Below are 19,883 nucleotides of genomic sequence, written 5' to 3' on the forward strand. Positions count from 1 at the left end.
CTTTGGGAGACAGGTACGGCTACAGTTTGATACACCTATGCTGCCTTTCAGCACAGTCCTGAGCTGGTGGGGCTCTGTTAACCACAACACTCAGAAATAGTCCTCATGCACCAGAAGCTCTCTCCTCTCCTTACTTCAACACTAGTGGCAAATTATATTGCCTCATTGTTCAGTCGTGCTGTATGGGCAAGGGCAGCTGAAGTTATAAATGCATAATCCAACCACCTGCTCAGGTGACAGAGAGCACGACTGTGGTTCCACATAGCCTGAGGAGGAACGTAGAGGATGCTTTAATGCATCTGGAGCAGGTGTAGATTCAAAATCACAGTCTATCCCTGGAGCACCAATTTACTATATGACGCATTCTGCATGCAAATGAGGATTTGATCTGTCCTGTTTATCTGTCTAGATAGGTTTTAAAATCAGGAATCTTGCAGTGTTGTCTATGAGCACATTCCTCAGAATCACAGGAAAAGAAGTCCTGGGATTCTGAATTGAGCCCTGTGGCTGCTGCAGACAACTGTATAAAGTAATCCCTTTCATAAGCTGGTCAAGCTCTACTTCAAAAATTATTCTTATTGGAAGGCTATACCACAAAGTCAGTGTTAGGAGGGACGCTTAATGGCTTTGAAGGTTAGTAACTCTATTCAATTTTCAGCCTAAATTTATACATGGCCAATTCAGACTCATTTGTTATTCTATCAACAGTTTCCTTTGATCTACCTAATTATCTTCCCTCTCTGTTTTTTACCCTCAAATGTATTTACAAATGGCAATCATTTCTTGTCTCAGCCTTTGCTTTTCTAGACTTAATGGGACAAGTTTTTAGACCCTTCTTAGAAGGCAGCCTATTACCTACACTATTCTAGTAGCCATTTCCTGAACCTATCTTCATTTAAATTCATTTTGTTTAACTCAGGAAACCAGACACAAATGCAATATTCCAATATACCTAATGATACTTTGGCACATAGCTTTAATATCTTTTCATATCTACAGGAAATACTTCCTTTGATATTGCTAAGCCTGCACATCTTTTTCAGTTTGTCTTATTTTACAACTACTTAATATTAGTTTACTTATACAAAACTACTTCATGAAAATCTTTTTCACTTCTGTCAGTTAATGAGCTTTAGTTATATAGCATAAGTTCTTGTTCTTAGTTACAGGTACTTAACATACCACTTGGTATGATTAAATTTAATTACTTTTCTTTTATGTCAGTTCTTGAGATTACCCACTGATCTCGTTAGGATACGTACAACCTCCTCATGCTGAAAACTCTTCCCAACACTGTGGCATTTCAATGACATAGAGTATGTCAAGTAGAAACATTTTGTGCTAAGATAATTACTAAATAGAATGCATCTCAAGAACCATCCTAGAGGACTCATCGAATATTCTTCCAACCTGCCAGTTACGTCTTCAGAGCAATCCCTGCCATCTCCTATAAACACAGGTACTACCCATTTCACAGCTTTTTTACTAATCCCCACATTCTCCAGCATAATGCTTACTACGTTTCAGTCAAGAAAGGGAACATAGATTTTCTTTTCCTAGGAAGTCAGTTACAAAAAAGCTATCAAATTAGTCTGGTACAATCTAGCCTTGCTAAATTGTGTTGAATTTTATCAAATTTTCCATTTATTTCCATGACCTAAATATGAAAGAACATTCAAAGCTGTTCTAAGTTTAGCATGCTCTTTAGCTGAAACTACAGGTTACAACATATTTTCTCTTTCCCCATTACATGAACTTGCTATATTCTGCTTCAAATGTGTGACCACTGACTTGATGGATGTGTTAAAAACTTTATTTAGTTTAGTTAAAATTCAGAAAACAGATCACCTGCCCTCCCAAAACTTAAATGCATTTTGGGCTCTTGAAGTTTTCTTTGCTCATACGTTCTATCTCTAAACAATTTGCTATTTTGCCTTTCGTCCATATTCAAAATGATGGTCCTTAAGAAATATGGAGTCAAAGTACTAGTTTGAAGATGGTGCAAAACCAATCACTATAGATAGTGCTCCAAAACTTATTCCCTGTTCTTTTTCTATTTAGAAAAGAAATTTGTAATGATGTCCTTTTATTTTTTTAGCAAGGTCTATTTCAGCTTGACCGTTGCCAATTCTCACTTCTCTCTAAAATACTGACCTCTCAGATGTACTTTTTGCCACAGACCAATCCTTTTTTCTACTCTTAATATTCTTTCAGAAGTATCTTTTCCTTCATTTACGGCCCAGGACCCTTACTTACAGCTTTTTTCTCCACTAAGTTGCAAAACTCATTCAAAGTCTTCAAAAGTCTTCTCCATTTCCAGTGTTTGCCTCTGCAACTTAGCTTAATAACTGGTTCCTTTGGTTTCTTAAGGTTCTCCCTTTATACACTGAGAAACTCAATTAAAACATTTTATTTTAATTTAAACAATTGATTTGATAGGACTTGGTCCTAAGTTCTTTGCTAAATTCAGATCTTCTATGAGATCTTTATTAGTGAGATCTAAAATATTATCATTTCTTTCTGTGTCAGTCACTATCTGGTAAAGAAATATATTGGCTATGAAATCCAGGGATACCTAGTATCTGTTATTAGCACCACTTGTCCTCCAGATAGAGAAGTTATGTCTCTTGTTATTGTTAATTCCCCAGCATTACTTTTCTCAGTAACCAGAAATACTACAATTGAAACAACCATCACCAAATTCAGCTAGAATAGGGAGAGATCAATAAGCAAAGTCATGATGATACAGATGAGAAAATAATTACTATACTAGCATCAGTCTGAGTATTTTTAAAGATCAATAACACACTAGAAACAGGCTAAGATGAGTGCATAAAAGCAAAATATCCCCATGGGCCATTTTCCCCATTGCATGTGTACAAAATTATTAAATTTAATATTTATAATATATTTGCATAGAAACATGAAAAATACACAAATAATGATATTGTTGATTGGAACACAAAATCAACACAGAACAAAGCCACTGCCTGCTGCTCTTCGCCCTGCAGATATTAGGCTGAAGGATTTTAAAAATCTTTTTTACTTGTTTGCATTTATGAAACTACATCTATCAGCTCTATCAGCAGACTAAGTAAGGCAATTAGCCTATATCACCCTCTTCATTAGGGCCAGATCCAAAACCCATTAGTGACTGTGAAGAGCCTCCTATTGACTTCATGAGGCTTTGGATCAGTTTATGAGTGCGTGCCTAAAGCAAGATGAACATGCCATCTGTTATTTTCTCTGATGGTCCGATTTCTATTCTCTACCTATTCCTTTAGAATTTCTGGTGGGTGCCTTTTCCATTTTTCATTTTTTGCATTTTCTTTTTTACCAGCTACAATAACATTCTCTTCTTCACTACCTCTGTAAGTTAAAAAAGTACAGGATGCTGCCCTTTCTCTAGCTTCTCTTCATAATATTTTCAGGTTATAGCTTGCTTTCTTTTTGTTTGTTAAATAGGCACATACTACTGTATGAGATCAAGCAAACAACAACACACTCTTCTCTCTTACAAATATGAGAGGACACTGGTTTTCGTTAGCATAAAAAACAACAAAAAGAAATTGGCTGAATTTGGTCAGTCTGAAGGTTTAACAGAAGTGCTATTTAATTCTATTCTAAACAGTACTGCTGCTTCAGTAGGCTTTTTTTAAGGAAACTTTATTGCTAAGTGCTTTACTATTTAACTGATACATTACAAAGATAAAAGGAATGAGAGAGAAAATAAATTAAAAAAGAAGAAAGGGAAGGAAATTTACAGGCGCTTGTGTATGCCTTATGACACTAGAACAAAATAATTGGAAAGAATGGTTTGTCCATACATTTAAGTCTTCATACTGCTTTAAATTATTCACTGGGTTAATGTCTACTTTCTCAATATCTCCAGAACAATGAACTGTTTTCTCAAACAATTTTCTGCTTCAACAACAAAATGATTTAGGAGTGACTTACTTTTTCACTCAGTCTTGCCTGTGTCTAATGCCTTCCAACTTGCTTCCCAGCAACAGTACAAGAATTCAAACTCTACCTTGCAGCATAGAGATGTTCACCCCAAAACCACAAGAAAAAACTTGTAAAATCAGCTCCTGTTTCCTGCAGTAGTCTCTTCAAATTGATGTTGACACCATTCTTGCCACTGATCAATTAAATGACAAATGTCTAATGACTGGGTTTTCCACAGTATAATTGTTAGAGGTCCCAAATGTTGTGTGATGGGGATATACTGCCCTTTCTTACATCCAAAGAGAACTTGTATGTATGCTTTCCTTGCAGCACTTTTGTTTTGAAGTATACACCGTTGTCTATGATGCAAACACTGTGATGTTCAAATCCCCGAAATGCTTTGCAGTGCACTTTTCAAAGGCCTTGCTGTTGCAGGAGAGGTTTGGATCAGTTGTTCTGATCAATGCAACAACTCATATAATTTCCCAAAAGTGCTTTGGATACTGTCAGAAACTCTGAAAATTAATCTGAACGGAGTCTCCCAGATGTGTTCAGGTTAGAAATGTCAAAAAAAGACTTAAATCCATCTGTTAAAATTTCTAGCAAGATTTGTCCATCTGGTACTACTGTATCCTAGCAATGGTGCAAATGAGGATTCTCTTATTTAGAAATGAAAACAAAGTCGTACTCCTTACTCTCCATCAGACCAGGAGTCAGTAAATCAAGTATCATAAGTAGAATCCCGAATAACAATTTTAGCAAATCTTTGGAGTACTAAAAAAACCCAGCACTTCAAGAAGAGAGAATCCATTGCAGCTGGAAATAGAATGAGACCTGAGATCCAGTTTTCTACCCACTCACTGAGCTCGCACCTGATATTGTCTCTGGAATTTGGATTGGAACTTTTTAAAATGCAAAATGTCCTAGAAGTCCCTTAAAACAATTGCCAGCCTCCCTGGAAAGCTGAACATCCTTGGGCTACAGAAACAAGTTCACTCTAATCTATTGCCTTCCTGGCCCTGATAACCAATTCGTGACTCCACAGTAGCTTTTCTTTCCTCTTGCTCCTTTGAAAGGAAGACTTAAACATCTCCATAGCGTTTGGATGCAAATTGCCTGGGGACTAAAGTGCTTCCTTAGGAAATCAAAGAGATCTTAATCACCCATGTCTCCACCTGAATGGTGGGTTACGAACATCCAGGCAGCTACCACATGTCTTTTCTTCCCTCCCTATTGAATGAGCAGGTTCAGAGTGCCTCTGTGAAATCAAACTTCTTAAGTGACTCAAACCCAGAAACATCATGTTCATGAATCTCGTATGGTGCCAGCTGAAAGACAAGTGGTGATCTATGAGCAGCAGCACTTCCAGGAAAGCACAAGAGTGGTCACCAGCATCAGCGGCAGCACATTCTGAAATGCACGTGGACCCTGTGGTACCTAAATTGCTAAGCACTTTAGAGTTGGAAGCCTGCATTTCACCTATGTGGCTGTTTTGGCCATCTAAGTCCCTTTATGGATCTGAGCCACAAATACCACCCTTCTCCCAAATGTGGAGAAGATAAATGCATTATTATATTATCCTTTGCATATCCTATGTTTTTATTGGAGGACTGATTAAATATCCTATCCACATAAATAGCATCCTCTAAGGCAAAACTTTGAGATGCTTTATATCCAACTATGACTCTTACCACTACCTTTTGTTCAAAGAAGTAACAGCTTTTCTGCTAATGTGGCTCTGATAGTTATTTACAAGGCAAGCATGTGCAGGATAAACAGATGCTCTGGAGTCCTTCATTTTTTTGGAACACCTAATTGAGAAAACAACACACACTAATCCTGAGAACCAGTTTACCAGGTGTCTTCATGGATGCCTGACTTTGCTCTTTACTTATTATTAAAGTTATTTATATAGTCAATTCTTAGACCATAACAGCTTCAAAAATTTTATTTTTTTCCGAAGATAAGAAGGAAAGAAAGCAATTATCACCAGATTTTGAAGACCTCTGAAAGCTAGGGCATCAGTGAGATAACGGCAAAAGCAAAACAAAACAAACACACTCATTGGAAATGGAAAAAATATAGGAAAATATTGCATTTGCTTTTTGATGGCATTTTCCAGGCTATCCCTGTTTGCACATTGTCCCTAAGTTTCTGTTACTCTAAATTTTCAAGGAGAGAGGATTTGAGGCCGTTGAGATTTTGATAAAAGTTATAATAATGTTTACAGTTCTAGTTCCGTTTTCAACTTAAGCTTTAAAAATGTTGGTTTGCCATTCAGTTTCTCAACAAAACCTTTCTCTCTCATAGGCTGCAGATCTCTCTGCAGTCTAAAATTCACCTGCAACTAAACCCACCTGGCTTGGAGCTTTTTTGCTCCACCATTTTCAAGCTCCTATCAACCTCTTTATGACTTAGTTTTTCACTGTACACCTGACCACTAGGGCTTTTTGTGGGTGTTTTTGGACATGGTTATACTTTGAATGTATTGCTATGCAAAGAACCTCAAACTAACATTGACTCTGCGGTGTACAGTGGGGTATATTGACTCTAATTTAGCATCACAGTCCTGTCAGTGTATTGTTGGACACGTTCCTCATGAGAAATAGTTAATGTGGTTGTGCTCCCTTTAGTGCAGCTGGCCTCCAGGATCCAGCTTGGACGCTGCACTGTGCTTCATTATTCACTTTGACTTGTGCATTTTTCATACATACACTCTGTTTTCCAGTGAACCAAGAGCTTTTGTATTTATAAATCACTTTTGCTAGTTAACCATGGTATCTAGAGAGTAGATTTACCTGGGAAAATACAATACAAGCAAAATGCTTGTTAAGCATAGCAGAATAATATAACAGCAATGAAAAACTGACAATTTCCAAAGCATATATTTGTGTCCCATAACAGCTGTTATTGTTTTTATTTCCACTTCAGGTAGGCTGCTTTTGTCTAACGTTTACTCCTGTTTTAAAATTTTCTTTTTTTCAAGTGTGTGTTATTTCTACCACTTTTTCTTGGCAATTGTTTTCAAGGAGCATGTATTTTTCACAAATACATTACTTTCTATTTAGTCTTATTGGGGTTTTTCTCTATGCCTCCTCTGCTATATTATAAGCAAATTTGAACAAGCTGGAGATTATTTTTCCTGAAGATTTCAAAAATCTTATTAAAAAATCACTTTGGCCATACAGAGTTCAGTCTCCATTTATGGAAGACTGGTTTCCAGTGAAGACACTCTGATATATCGTCTGGTAAACATTAAGAACTTGTGGGGCTGATCTCTACTGACTCTGGTCACCATTAAAATGACAGCATTTAACAACAGTCATGCTATAGCACCTGAAATATTGTGTTCCTCAGAACAAGTAGATAAAAACATTTAATTTACAAATACAGTTTTGGAAAAATGTCATCTTTTTAATTATGTACAAGTAGGTAATCAATGCCTCAAAGTTAATCTAAGACAGAGGACACAACTGGATCATTTACCTTGAACTCCTGCCTAATATAGGCTGTAGGACCTACTTAAATCATCTCTGGAGAAAAATATCACAATTCCACAATGTCTCTTCCTGGTGCAGAGCAATGACTACAAAAAGCAGACAAAAGCCAGGATAGGCCTTGCAGTTTTCCCCCTTCTTACAGAAATCGAGCACACATCTGTCTCCTTGCATTCCCTGAGAACATTTTGTTTTGAACCAAAACCGTAGCTTTAATGCCTTCTTAACTTAATGTCTTCTACTTTTCATAAAAGAAAGGAAGGATGGCAGTAAAGGATTCTATGTTGTTTCTGAGCATTCAGTTTGCCTTGCTGATCTCTCAAAAATATGCTACATACACAGCTATTTGTCACATATATACAGTAACGTGGCTGAACCTGACCTTAACCACCAACATCCTGCTGTGTCCCTTGTCCTTCCCAAAATGTCCATTTTTGCTCTTTATCAGATTGGTTAGTATTTGACAACCTTTTTACATTCATTAATATTCTCTCCTTCTTGTACTTATATTATGCTCTTTTTTTTTTTTTTTTCTCTCAGCTACTGTCTTTCTTGCTGCCTAACACCCTTTTGCCTTTCCGAAAACTTTCATCCAGTCCTTCTCATTTGTCATTGCTAACCTATTAACATATTTATGTCCAGTCTCAACTTGTCTAAATTCAACATCAAACCATCAGCTCCTGTTATCTCCTTCCAGGTAGGATGAAGAGCACTCTCTTAAAGGTTATTTCTCATGTAAGTACATGTTTTCTCTAACCAAGCCACCCCTTAATTTCCCCCCCAAGAAGCTAAATTCATGAAGTTTCCTGTGTCCCTCACTAAGAGGTTGTGTTTTCCAAAGTCACAGTAATCCTTAAGGCCTCCCCTAAAGACACTTCAGTTATCAGTATCTTTTTCAAGTAGAATTAAGCAAGATATTCCAAAAGTTTTACATATCAGGCCCCAAATTCTGTTGTATTCCACATCCCAAAACCTGTTCCACTCTGCAGTCCTCAGTTATGCACCTAAGGTCTTCACTAGACCTTTGGCTACAACACCAGACTGAAAATTTGTGTTCAGCTGATGACAAGCCAGGGAGGCCCAGGACTTTTTGCAGACTCTTTGCTTTCCAGGCAGGAATCCTTGATTTCATACACAGGCTGTATTCTCTTTCTTGACATATGACTTCAGATCTGGCCAGTTTATAATTCCTCACTATGTTTTACCCAGCACAGTCTGGCACTCCTTTTACTCTGACCTACACAGATAACATGATGATTCACACTATCCCATTGACCCTTTTTAAGCACCGCCACAGCATTAGCTCTTTTTCAATACACTGAAATTTCTTCAGTACTCAAAGATCTTTTGAAAACTCAGCATGACAGATGCAGACACTGTTCAACTAACTCCTTTAGAAATCAGATTGGAAAATCAAGGCCCTAGCCCTTTCTCACAATTAAAGATAGTTTGGGGCTTTATTCATATAGGGTTGCATTAGACTCTAAGTCCTGGCTACATTTTGATTTATCTGATTTCCTTCCACCCAGTTAAACTAGCACTGAAGTTTCAGGAAGATCATGGTTTTCCTCAGCCTGTTTCAATAGATATTTCTCTGCTGCTGGGAAAGATGAGTAATGGCATTGTTAGGAGGTGGAAAATCAGGATACACATTGATTTTTAACAGCTTTTGTTACTTTAGCTCAAAATTTATAGCTCTAAGCAGTTACAATTCCTTTTTACTGTACGTCTACACACACACACACTTGACTCACTCATTTCTCCCTCAGCCACATTATAATGAATACAACTAGAAATGTCATATTCCTTTTCTAAGCTTCCTCTCAGAGAAGCATTCCCCCCCTGTTTGCATTATAACAATAGATCTCTAGGTTTTCTATGAGAAAGCTTAATATGAAATCTCTAAGCATATTCATTATAATGTTAGTTGCATAGGTATAGCATTTCTCCTTGCTTAAAAATCCAATTATGATTTCAATATTCAGTGTTTTAATTATCTTATACGTTTCTTGGCAAAAACAGGTACAAGTTCCTCACTGTGTAGTGCAGCCTTATTTCTGCTTTGGAAATATAATTAAAATATCTATTTGTTAGGTATTTATTTTATAACTACATTTGCCAATGTTTTGTATAAACTAATTCTTCATATTACATTTCTCATTCCTAAATAAATATTGGATGGACAAGTAGCTAGTGCACATATTTTATCATTTTAACAAATTCAAGGGACATTTTAAGGATATAAAATTGCTATCTTCTTTCCCATTTTTCCTAAACTTCTGTAAATTTTGCACTACTATTGAGATCCTTGATATCAATGGGGTCGGTACTTTTCCCTGTGTACTCTTCAGAGTGTACTTCAAAAAGTAGGCTACTAGACTACAGATTAGGATATGTGTATTTTCATGCCACTTTTACAGCTGGCCTGCTTTTCTGTGCTTCGTTTTCCCACCGTGAACTGTGATAAAAACATTAGGTACATTATCATCACCATGATCACAGTTGAGAAAAATATTTTCACTTTAAAGCATTATTTAGCATTAGTAAAGATTAAAGTTACAAGCTCATGATTTATTCGATCGGGTTGCTTTTTCCTATATAGTTTAATTCCTGTTAACGGCAATCTACGTATTAAACTTTCACAGCTAACTGGACCTCTCTTCTGCTTTGCAGGTGAGGTATAGGAAATGTGTATTGTGCTCCAAGTGCAACCAGTTAAACTCTGCAAAATTAAAAACCACTCAAAAAAATAAATTATTCATAGAATTCAGTCACAATTCATATATCACATTAAGCTGCCTAAGGTGACTTTCAAGCCATGCTTGAGACTCACCAGCTAGGTCAAACTCTTAGGGTAAAGCAGTATCTTGCAATATAAAACATGCATGAGCAGCATACAATTGCTTTTCAACTACTTACAGCTTCAGCATACCTGAAGTTACCTTACCCATTTGACATTTAGTTGCAGTTTTAAATATAGGGACAAAATATGAGAGGAAATGGTCTATACCAGGTAACTCCGAAGAACTTCTACATGCTACAAAGTGCGCCATAGGTCCTGCAAAACTGCTTTGCAAAAAAGTATACCAGATCAATTCTCGACCCTCTTTTGACAAGAAAAAGCTTTTCTTCCCTTCATAGAGTCAGAGAGAAGCTGGATGGTAGTCATAAGTAGAAGACAAATTATCTTCTGGCTGCTTCAAACATAACTGCATAAGAACAGAAAATAACTGCAATGCTGCATCCGAAGAGCAAATTAGAAATTTTTATTGTGATAACATATTACTATGCTACGATGCACAGCAATGACAGTTGTGGAATTCGGTCTGGGTAAGACAGCAGATTATTTCCTCCTTTTTTTTCCTCCTTATTACTCTCCGTCTTTGCAGTGCCATTCCCTACTGAAGTGGCATACTGATTCCTCAAGGTTGAGTGGCCCTAATTTATGCATTACAATTGATTCTAAATTAATAAAAAAATGAAAGGCAATTTTCTGCAATGCAAAACATTGCTTTTTCTGAAGACACAAATCCAGCACATCAAAGATGCCTTTTAAAAAGTTCTGCCTCAAAAATGACCATCTTTGCTGCAAGATGATTACTATCATCTCCAGAATGATTCATTTTCTACCAGTAAATTGAGGTTCATCCTTCTCATTTATTTAAATGTACGTATCATTTTAAATCTATATATTATTTGCCAATGCCAATTGCAAAACTAAGTGAAAACTGAGTCGAACCACTGCTTTGTAGCTCCTTAGTTTGTCATATTTTTTTTCTGCTCTGCTTTCTCAATCTTTCTGCAAAAGATTCCTACATACTTTCTTGGAAAAGTCAGCATCTCAAACATATATATTAGTCCTTTTTAGTGTATACATACCCCCCTATTAGTGCTCCAGAACCTTTTATTCAGAACTGGTATGTTTATTTGGAAGTCACACTTGCGGCTCTGCTCATTAGTGACTAGTGCTGATTGATTTGAAGTATAGCAGGGTGGGACACCTCAGGTTTGCTTGGATTGATTTCTACTAGTAGGCTTTTTATGCCAGTTTGGAAAAGCCAAACGGCGTGGAGCAGAATACCCAATTGTTTGCACTTCCTGAAAACAGGGACACTGAGTGCTCAGAACATCCCTAAATCTGTGCTAAACTCAAGCATTTATTCCTGAAAAAATTATTTCCAGGCAAAATTATTGTCTAATAACAGCAGAAATGCTAAGCTGGAGGGAAAAGGTCTGCTTTCCTCCATCAGCCTAGCAGACTAGGATACAGTTTCAGTGTGCAAAGAATTTTTTTCATTAGACTAACATCATCTACTGCACACTTTAGTATTCCTTTCAGAAACTGCAATATTCTGGAAGTTTAACTCTGTAGAAGTCTCAGCTAGCCACTGCGATTGGTATCTGCAGAGGCAGTTTCGCTCTGCCTATATTACGCTGTTATCCTGGGATGGCACAAACCGTCCCTGTGATGCTTTCTGCTCTCCTTTCACTACCAAGACAGCTTCACAACCAGCCTGCGTTAGACGCTCACTTCCCAAACACCAAACAGGAGTGAGATAAAGCTTGGACTTTGTCAGCTAAAGATAATAGAGTAAATAAGCTGGAAGTCCACATCCTAAAGAGCTACGTCTAAAAGTAAAGGCAATTTTCATGTAAAGCAGTAAATAATACAAAAAAGCAGCAGAATTACTCACTGCAAACTATCTGGTGAGAGCAAGTGCGTTAGGAAATGAGAGAAAGGCAATAAATGAGTGATATTACCTGAAAAATAAAATGTCAATATAATAATAATTTAAAAGAAACAGCAGCAGAACGCTGCCTCTAGGCAGCTATGACTTGCATGAAATTTCACATAATAGGTAACTCAAGGTCTCAGTGATCTTGGCAAAGTTAAAGGGATAACTTTCAAGTAGAGACAAACATGAATAATTCTTTTACCTGTACTCACATAGGTAGCTTTTGAACTCTTAAAGAAATGCTGCTTAACTTTTCAACTTTTCTTCATTTTTGATATGGGATATATATCATTACCACTATTGGGGAATTTTTTCCTGCAGCTGATTTTTTAATTCGTTTCTGTCACTTTCAGAATACTTTCTAGTATTGTGTTAATGCCTTCTTTCTAGTATCTGTATTTTCTACAGACGTGCTCTCCCTGAACAAATTTCCTGTGAGTTTTCAATGCAGAGAGTTTAAGTAACTTCGGGCTTGCAATTCAATATATTGGAGAATGAAATTTCTTTTACTCTTTTGGGAACAAAATGGCTCAGTGTGTCAAGTGACTTTTATTAAATTTAAAAAAAATATATCAAACAATCTCCAATTTTCTTCTTCTGCTTGAGCATTCTTCAAAGGTTCAAATTATTTTGAAAATGGTAAAATACCACAGTGAGCTTTCATAACAGAATATTCTGTGATATAAAATTTCTCACACAACAGGAAAACTCTCATAATCTTCTCTGGACCTGAAGACTCATTGAAACAAATTGTGAACCCCTCATCTAAAGAAATACCCAGAAACTACTGTATGAATTACTAAACCCAGTGAATACAAAGACCTTCAAAAATAAATATACAAATGAATAAAAGCCTAATTCATAGTCATAAAAATATTCTTTGCCTTGGAAAGCTTGAATCATCAAGTGTAAATCCAAACTGTGTATTTTTTTCTATCTGAAATATAAAGCTAGCACACATGCATGGAAGGGGACATCCTTCACTGAGATAATGCCCTCAGAGGAGTTTAAATGGTGTCGCAGTGATAAGTCCAAGGAAATACACTATTCTGATTTAACTGAGCTAGCATCCATGCAATATTTTTTCAGACACTCAGATTTAAAAGCAAGATTCTAAGATAACAATATGAAAATGTGAACTTCTTTGATGGGCACCCAGAGGGAGCTAAATGTATAGTATTATTTCAGCTTCTTTTCCTAATCACAGTGTAGCTATAAACTGTAGCATTAATTAAGCAAAATTAAATATTTTCCCTAGTCACTTATAGCCTTTTCCCCTCCTTTGTCTCCCCTTTCGTGGCTTTGCAGCTTTTCTTTTGTGTCTGTTGGGATGAGAACTGCTGCCACTCCACAGCTGGGAAGGGATGCACCCTCTGCACAGCTGTAGCAATGATGAAATGTAGGGCAAGTCTTCCTTATAAACAGATGCTCAATAGGAAGCCATGTGCTTTTTCAGCACTTGCCCTGGATAACTCAAATTCTTCCTGCAGTGCATATTCTGAAGCAGTCCAGATCATCCCTACCTGGAGAGGGCAACATTAAATAGACTAGTCCTCCTAGTCCTATCACTACTTTCGGGAAAACTGTGGGCAACTCAACAGTTCTACCTCACTGCACTCCCAACCTGTAGTAATGCAATTGTTAACAGCAATAACAATAAATAAAAACATTTCGTTCACATCTCTAAGAGGGATATAATATTAACAGCTGTTCCTTCACTTCTCTAGCCAACAGTCTTCAGTAAAACAGTTATGTGGGTTTATTGAGTTTTCAGTCCCAGACACTGAATGTGGAGAATGACAGCTAACAACACCAGGCAGGAGCTTTTGCCCCTCAAAAGGCACAGCCCTCCCTCTCCCAGCTCTTCTGCCTTTCCACGCATACTCCAGACTGGCACGTTTTGTACCTTTACCAAGAACAGGTGGAACAGGCCCCCACAAGACATGCACAGCTCTACAACCAGGAATAGTTTCAGCATAATGACTCTCTAAGAGAATAAGAACAAAGAACAAAGTTTTCCAGTGATTAGTTATATTTTGGGTGCCAAATTAGGGCTGCTCTGAGGTGACAGAAAGTCACATGCTTTGGGTGAGTAGTGTTACAAAAAAAATCAGGCTGTTCCAAGGAATCTTAATTTAGGTCATTGAACTAAAGCAACCAAATACTGCAGTTGCTTTGGAAAATGTTGACCTGGTATTTCAGTGCCACATTATCAGGACTGCACACCAGGCTCCTTCCGCTCCTTTCATCAGCTTGCTCTTGCACAGCCTAAGGTCAAAGCAAACTCTGGTATGGCACGAGACAAAAGGAGACCACAGACCTTGTTTAAGCCGTTGCATCCAGAGGCCAGAGAGTCTGCCCTTTCCAATGCTTACAACCTCTCTGAAGGTAAACAACAGCCACTGACACAACCGCCTAGCAGCAGCATAATCTTTTGTTAACTCTAAACTAAGTCATGTAATTGGAACTAGAACAAGAGAATTTCCTGCACAGTGATTGCATGCACTATGCCTGTATTTTCAAGGATCTTTCTGAATTTCTTTTTTCAATTTACCAAACTTTCTGTTACACATACACAGAGAAATACACTGCAAAGACTCTGTGTGGGTACCCAAGAGATCAGTTTTTCAAATTGTCTGCACAACAATAAAAAAGATGGGATTCACATTTTCTATTTGCTGATACTCAGCTCCATACATAGATGCTTCTGCCTCTTCTTGTAGGCAGACTGTGCTGGCCCCTTCCAGGAAAAGATTCCTGTGGGTGCGCTTTATTGCAATAAACACCCATAGATCACTATTCTCCTATAAACCTGATATAAACTAGTCAATAAGAAGGATTCCACCTTTGAATTATAATTTATTTCAGTCTGAGGCTGCAAGAATAACTACTGCTTACTCTCACTTAGGAAGCAGGCAGAGCCTAGCAAAGAAGAAATGTAATAAGGGCACCCAGTCAGAAAGCTCTCAACAGTGAAGAAAACACCTACAGTTTTGCAGAAATAAACACTCAGAGAGCAACGTTGCTTTTGGAGGAGCTTGGCAGCTACCTGAGGGACACTTGCTTTAAAAGATTTACTTTCTCCTGTTGGAAGGTGTCAGACCACTCCACTGGAGCCGTTGATGGTTGGATATTGATTTGTACGCTCTGGGTTCTCAAAAGGAATCTGTCTATGGCGTAAGGTTTTAAATTTTGAAAATACCTTTTCCTCGTGGCCATTTCTTGACCACTCCCTTCCACTCTGTTATTTCTGAACCACATAAAGAAGCGCTTTCCTGGCACTGCGTTGTCCTACAGTCTCATTCCTGAGAGGTCAAAGTGTGCTGATGCATGAACAACTGGTGTCTAACATCTTAAAAAAAGGCAGAAAGCAGATATGCTACTGACTAATAGTGAAAACCTTATTTCCCAGGCATACAAGCAAACAGTGATCGTGGATGAAAAGCTGGACATGAGATGGCAGTGTCTGCTCGCAGCCCAGAAGGCCAACTGTATCGTGGGCTGCATTTAAGGAAGCATGGCCAGCAGGTCGAGGGAGGTGATTCTGCCACTCTGGCCTGGTGAGACCCCCCCTGCAGTACTGCGTCCAGCTCTGGAGCCCTCAGCACAGGAAAGACATGGACCTGTTGGAGCGGGTCCAGAGGAGGCCACAAAAATGATCAGAGGGATGGAACACCTCTCCTACGAGGAAAGGCTGAGATAGTTGGGGTTGTTCAGCCTGGAGAAGAGAAGGCTGCGGGGAGACCTTATAGCAGACTTCCAGTACTTAAAGGGGGCCTATAGGAAAGGTGGGGACAGACTTTTTAGCAGGGCCTGTTGCAATAGGACAATGGGTAATGGTTTTAAACTAAAAGAGGGGAGATTCAGACTAGATAGAAGGAAGAAATTTTTTACAATGAGGGTGGTGAAACACTGGAACTAGTTGCCCAGAGAGGTGGTAGATGCCCCATCCCTGGAAACGTTCAAGGTGAGGTTGGACGGGGCTTTGCACAACCTGATCTAGTTGAAGATGTCCCTGCTCATTGCTGGGGATTGGACTAGATGACCTTTAAAGGTCCCTTGCAACCCAAACTATTCTATGATTCTATGATTCTACGATCCTATGATTCTATGATTCTATGATCTCTGCCAAAACAAACTAGATAGATAGATATAAAAAATAAGACTGAGTGACATTAAAATCCTGTGTCATTGAATACAATCCAATTCCCACTGCTCTTCAGCATTCAGTGGAATGCATCTCTCTATATTTTTGCAAACCTCTGCATTTCACAAAGGAAATCAGTGAAGAAAACAGCATAATTAATAGTAGAGTAGTAATTATCTCTTAGGTTTACAAGGTACCAAAGTAAATAAAAGCCCGGGCCTGAAATAAATTCCTTACTCTACTAAAATGCATGAGGATTGCTTTTTCCACTGTTTCCTCAGGATTTTTAGATTTTACCCTTTAAGTTTGCTTATGATTACAGTTTTAGCTTTTCTAGTTGAGATTTGAATAGACTCTTGAATTTGGTGGAAATGTGTAAATCCAACCTTTTAGAGAACAGCAATCTTGAAATAGAAAAATGAAATCTTCTCATGGCACTTGATGTCACTGAAATATCAGGATACAGAATAAAATTTATCGGAATTTTCACAGCACACTCCCAAATGAGAAATCATTATTGAGAATTTACTCTTTTGGAATATCTTTAACCTGATTTTCTAAGGAAATAATTGTGCTATGTGAGCATCCATGACTGTGTCTCCCTCAGCTGTAGTAAGCCCAACAGCCAGTTGCAACCAAATCTGAAAAAGTGAGGAGGAAACAAAACAGTAACTTCTTAAAAAGTGTAAAACGATGTGGTCCCCCCACTGCAGGGACATTTTGCAGTGTAACCTGAATTGTTACCATAGGCCAGAGAACCCACAGGAGTATAAAAGAAAAAGAAATAGAGACATTTCATGCATGTGTCTACCTTGGGAAAATTCTCAGTCAGAGCTCGACCTGTTCAGATACCAAAGTCAGTCAACCTCATGATGTAAATGCACTGGGAACTAGATGTCTTTAGTTCCAGCACTGATAGAATTTAATTTTTCTAAACAGCCTATTCCACAAAAAGTAATATAATTTTACTTTTATACAGATACAGAATGAAAATGCGTGCTGAAGCATCAAAAGATTCTGTGAAAACAGCTTTATTAATCATAACTGCCCTCTTTTTCTCTAACATCTAAAGAACAGGCACATTTAGATGAGCAAAAAAGTACTAAGATCTGAACTCAGATGTTGAACTCGGCATGAATCCAACATGAATCAGTAACTGACCCACTCTTTGTCTTTACACTTTTTCAAGGTAACTATTAATATTGGCTGATATTCTATCAACTTCTATTAAAACCCTCTCTTCAGCATATGTCTCCAAGCACAGTGCTGTACCAAGGAGTCAATCAATTAAAACTTTCCTCCAGCTTAGAGAAGTTAGGCTAGGCTTTGTCACAGAGTCTATTCTGTTATCTCTTACACTGACCGCTGATCTACAAGTGCAAATCGGTCTCTTGATAGCGCTGGACACATTTTTCAAGTCCTGCAGTAATGGAAGACTAACATTAACATCACTGCACTAATATGAGTCATTTTATGTAGAGTTTCCTTTTATGGTGTCTTTAATATTCAAGCTAGAGCAAGGTAATGGCTTATTTTAAGGAATTTTGTCTAAGTGTGCATTTGGGCATTGTAGTTTATTACAAATTGCCAAGTCTTAGTCTATACTTGGATCTGCATTTTATGCCTGTGAGTTAGCAGAGAAACTCACACATTCTCTGAAGTACTTGAAGGAATTAAAACTGTCTTATAAAAAAAAAAAAAGAAGATAATTTGTTTGATTTCTCTTCACTGTGCAATTGTGTTACTCAAGTAGGGTCTTATGAGAGCTCTAAATGAGGATCACTTATTAATAGTGATCCTCTTGGGCTCAGGGATTGGTGATGGTACCTGATAAGTGGCTGGCACAACTGAAGAAGAGTAAAAGGATAAGAGTATGCCACTAAGGAGGGGGCTGGCAGAGGCGTACTTACAACTTCCTTAACTCCTGGAACAGCACTGATGACAGCTTTAAGGTGGATCTGCCTCAAATTCATCATCTTTGTGAGCTCTCACTGAAGCCTTTTAAGCTCCAAACCCCAAGTCTTATTAAACTGTAAACTAGGACCCAACATTTTAAATAGAAACAACTGAACAACATTATGTCAAAGAGCAAAAATAAAAATGCTTTTTTCAGAATCCTTGCAGTCATTTCTTGGTACACCAGCTGGGTCTCAGGCAGCTCAGGGATGCTCAGCAAGCTCTGCACTGTCCATCCTCCCGGTCCCTTAGCAGGGTTTCCTTTTGGCATATTTGAGACCCTGCTGATCTGCTCCACAGCTCCACATGGGATGCATTCTGCCAACATGGACACAGTGGTCCTACGTTACCTGAAGGGATGGAGCCATCTCTTCATCCTGGGGCGAGGATCATACCTAAGCCAGTAACTGTCTTCAGGAATACATCCCACAAATTCATGTCACCTATGGATGAAGGTGAGCTCCTACAATTAAATTAATGGTGTCCTTGCTGGGTCTATAGAGACTGGGAGATGCCCTGAAGTATTCAATCATTTACCACCTTCCCTTTCGTTCTGCTATAAAAAAAAGCAGGAAAGAGTGCAAAAGCCCTAATAGACCTTCAACCAATTTATCTTTTACATTGTAAAATCCTTTAAATTATATTGACTATTTCAAAATGTGGATAAATGTCATGAAGAAGATATCTGATTGTTTTGGGATGCAGAATTCTGTAACCTGGATAACTGGACTAAAATTGAAAGTTTATTACCAGCTGTTTGATATGGGCAAACTACATTTTTATCTCTCAACAGCAGCAACCTTAATACATTTTGCAGCTTTGCCATTAAATACAGAGAGATGATTTTCCATCTAATTTCTAAAAGCAGTTTTGTGGAAGAAAATGGGTAATCAACATGGAGAATGTCTTTCTTCTGAAAATGCTTTTAGTCTAACATAAATGACAGCTATTTAAAGGCAATCACTTGTGTTTTATATCTCACACAAAAACCAGCAGACACAGTACCCTGCCTTTGAGACAAAACACTGATACATGTGACAGAACATTTCAAGCAGTAATAATCAGAAGCCACAGATTCAGCCGCATCCAGAAAACAACTGAAATATCCTCCATTAAAACCTGTAGCTTTTTTTGCTATTGTTGATCAGTCTTTAACTGACATTATATGGCATTATATTATGAATAACTAATTATCTGCATCAGACAGGTACAGGAGAAGCAAATCACATTCGTTCTGCAGTATGTACACTGATAACTTACACATCTATTAAAAATAAAGTGGTTTTCAAAATATCACCCAGGAGGCATGCATTCTGTTCAGTGACCTTTGGAAACTCTAGTCCAATGAATAACTAGTGATCCGCAAATAAGTTGAGAGGCAGTAGATAAAAAGTGCCTATAACCTTATATGTTATCTGTTATGAGGATGGCTATGGTAAAAAGATATATTGCTCTTTCATAATTTGCCTGAGAGAGCAAATCAATGAGAACATAAACTTGTATCCCTTTAAGTTGAATGGTTATGAAATTCATTATCCTGGACAATTAAAAATATAACATGCAGAAAAAGTGCAATGAATTGTATAATCTAAGTATCTA

The 19,883-nt window shown here is 37.8% G+C and overlaps 1 protein-coding gene across 7 annotated transcripts in view; it reads right to left on the minus strand.

Moving 5' to 3' along the window:
* The window catches only part of DLG2 (discs large MAGUK scaffold protein 2), a 1,049,275-nt gene that overhangs the window by 378,686 nt on the left and 650,706 nt on the right, over window positions 1-19,883 (minus strand). The window lies entirely within an intron of this gene.

The sequence above is a fragment of the Ciconia boyciana genome, chromosome 1 (genome assembly GCF_034638445.1).
Source record: "Ciconia boyciana chromosome 1, ASM3463844v1, whole genome shotgun sequence".
In the NCBI taxonomy this organism is placed as follows: domain Eukaryota; kingdom Metazoa; phylum Chordata; class Aves; order Ciconiiformes; family Ciconiidae; genus Ciconia; species Ciconia boyciana.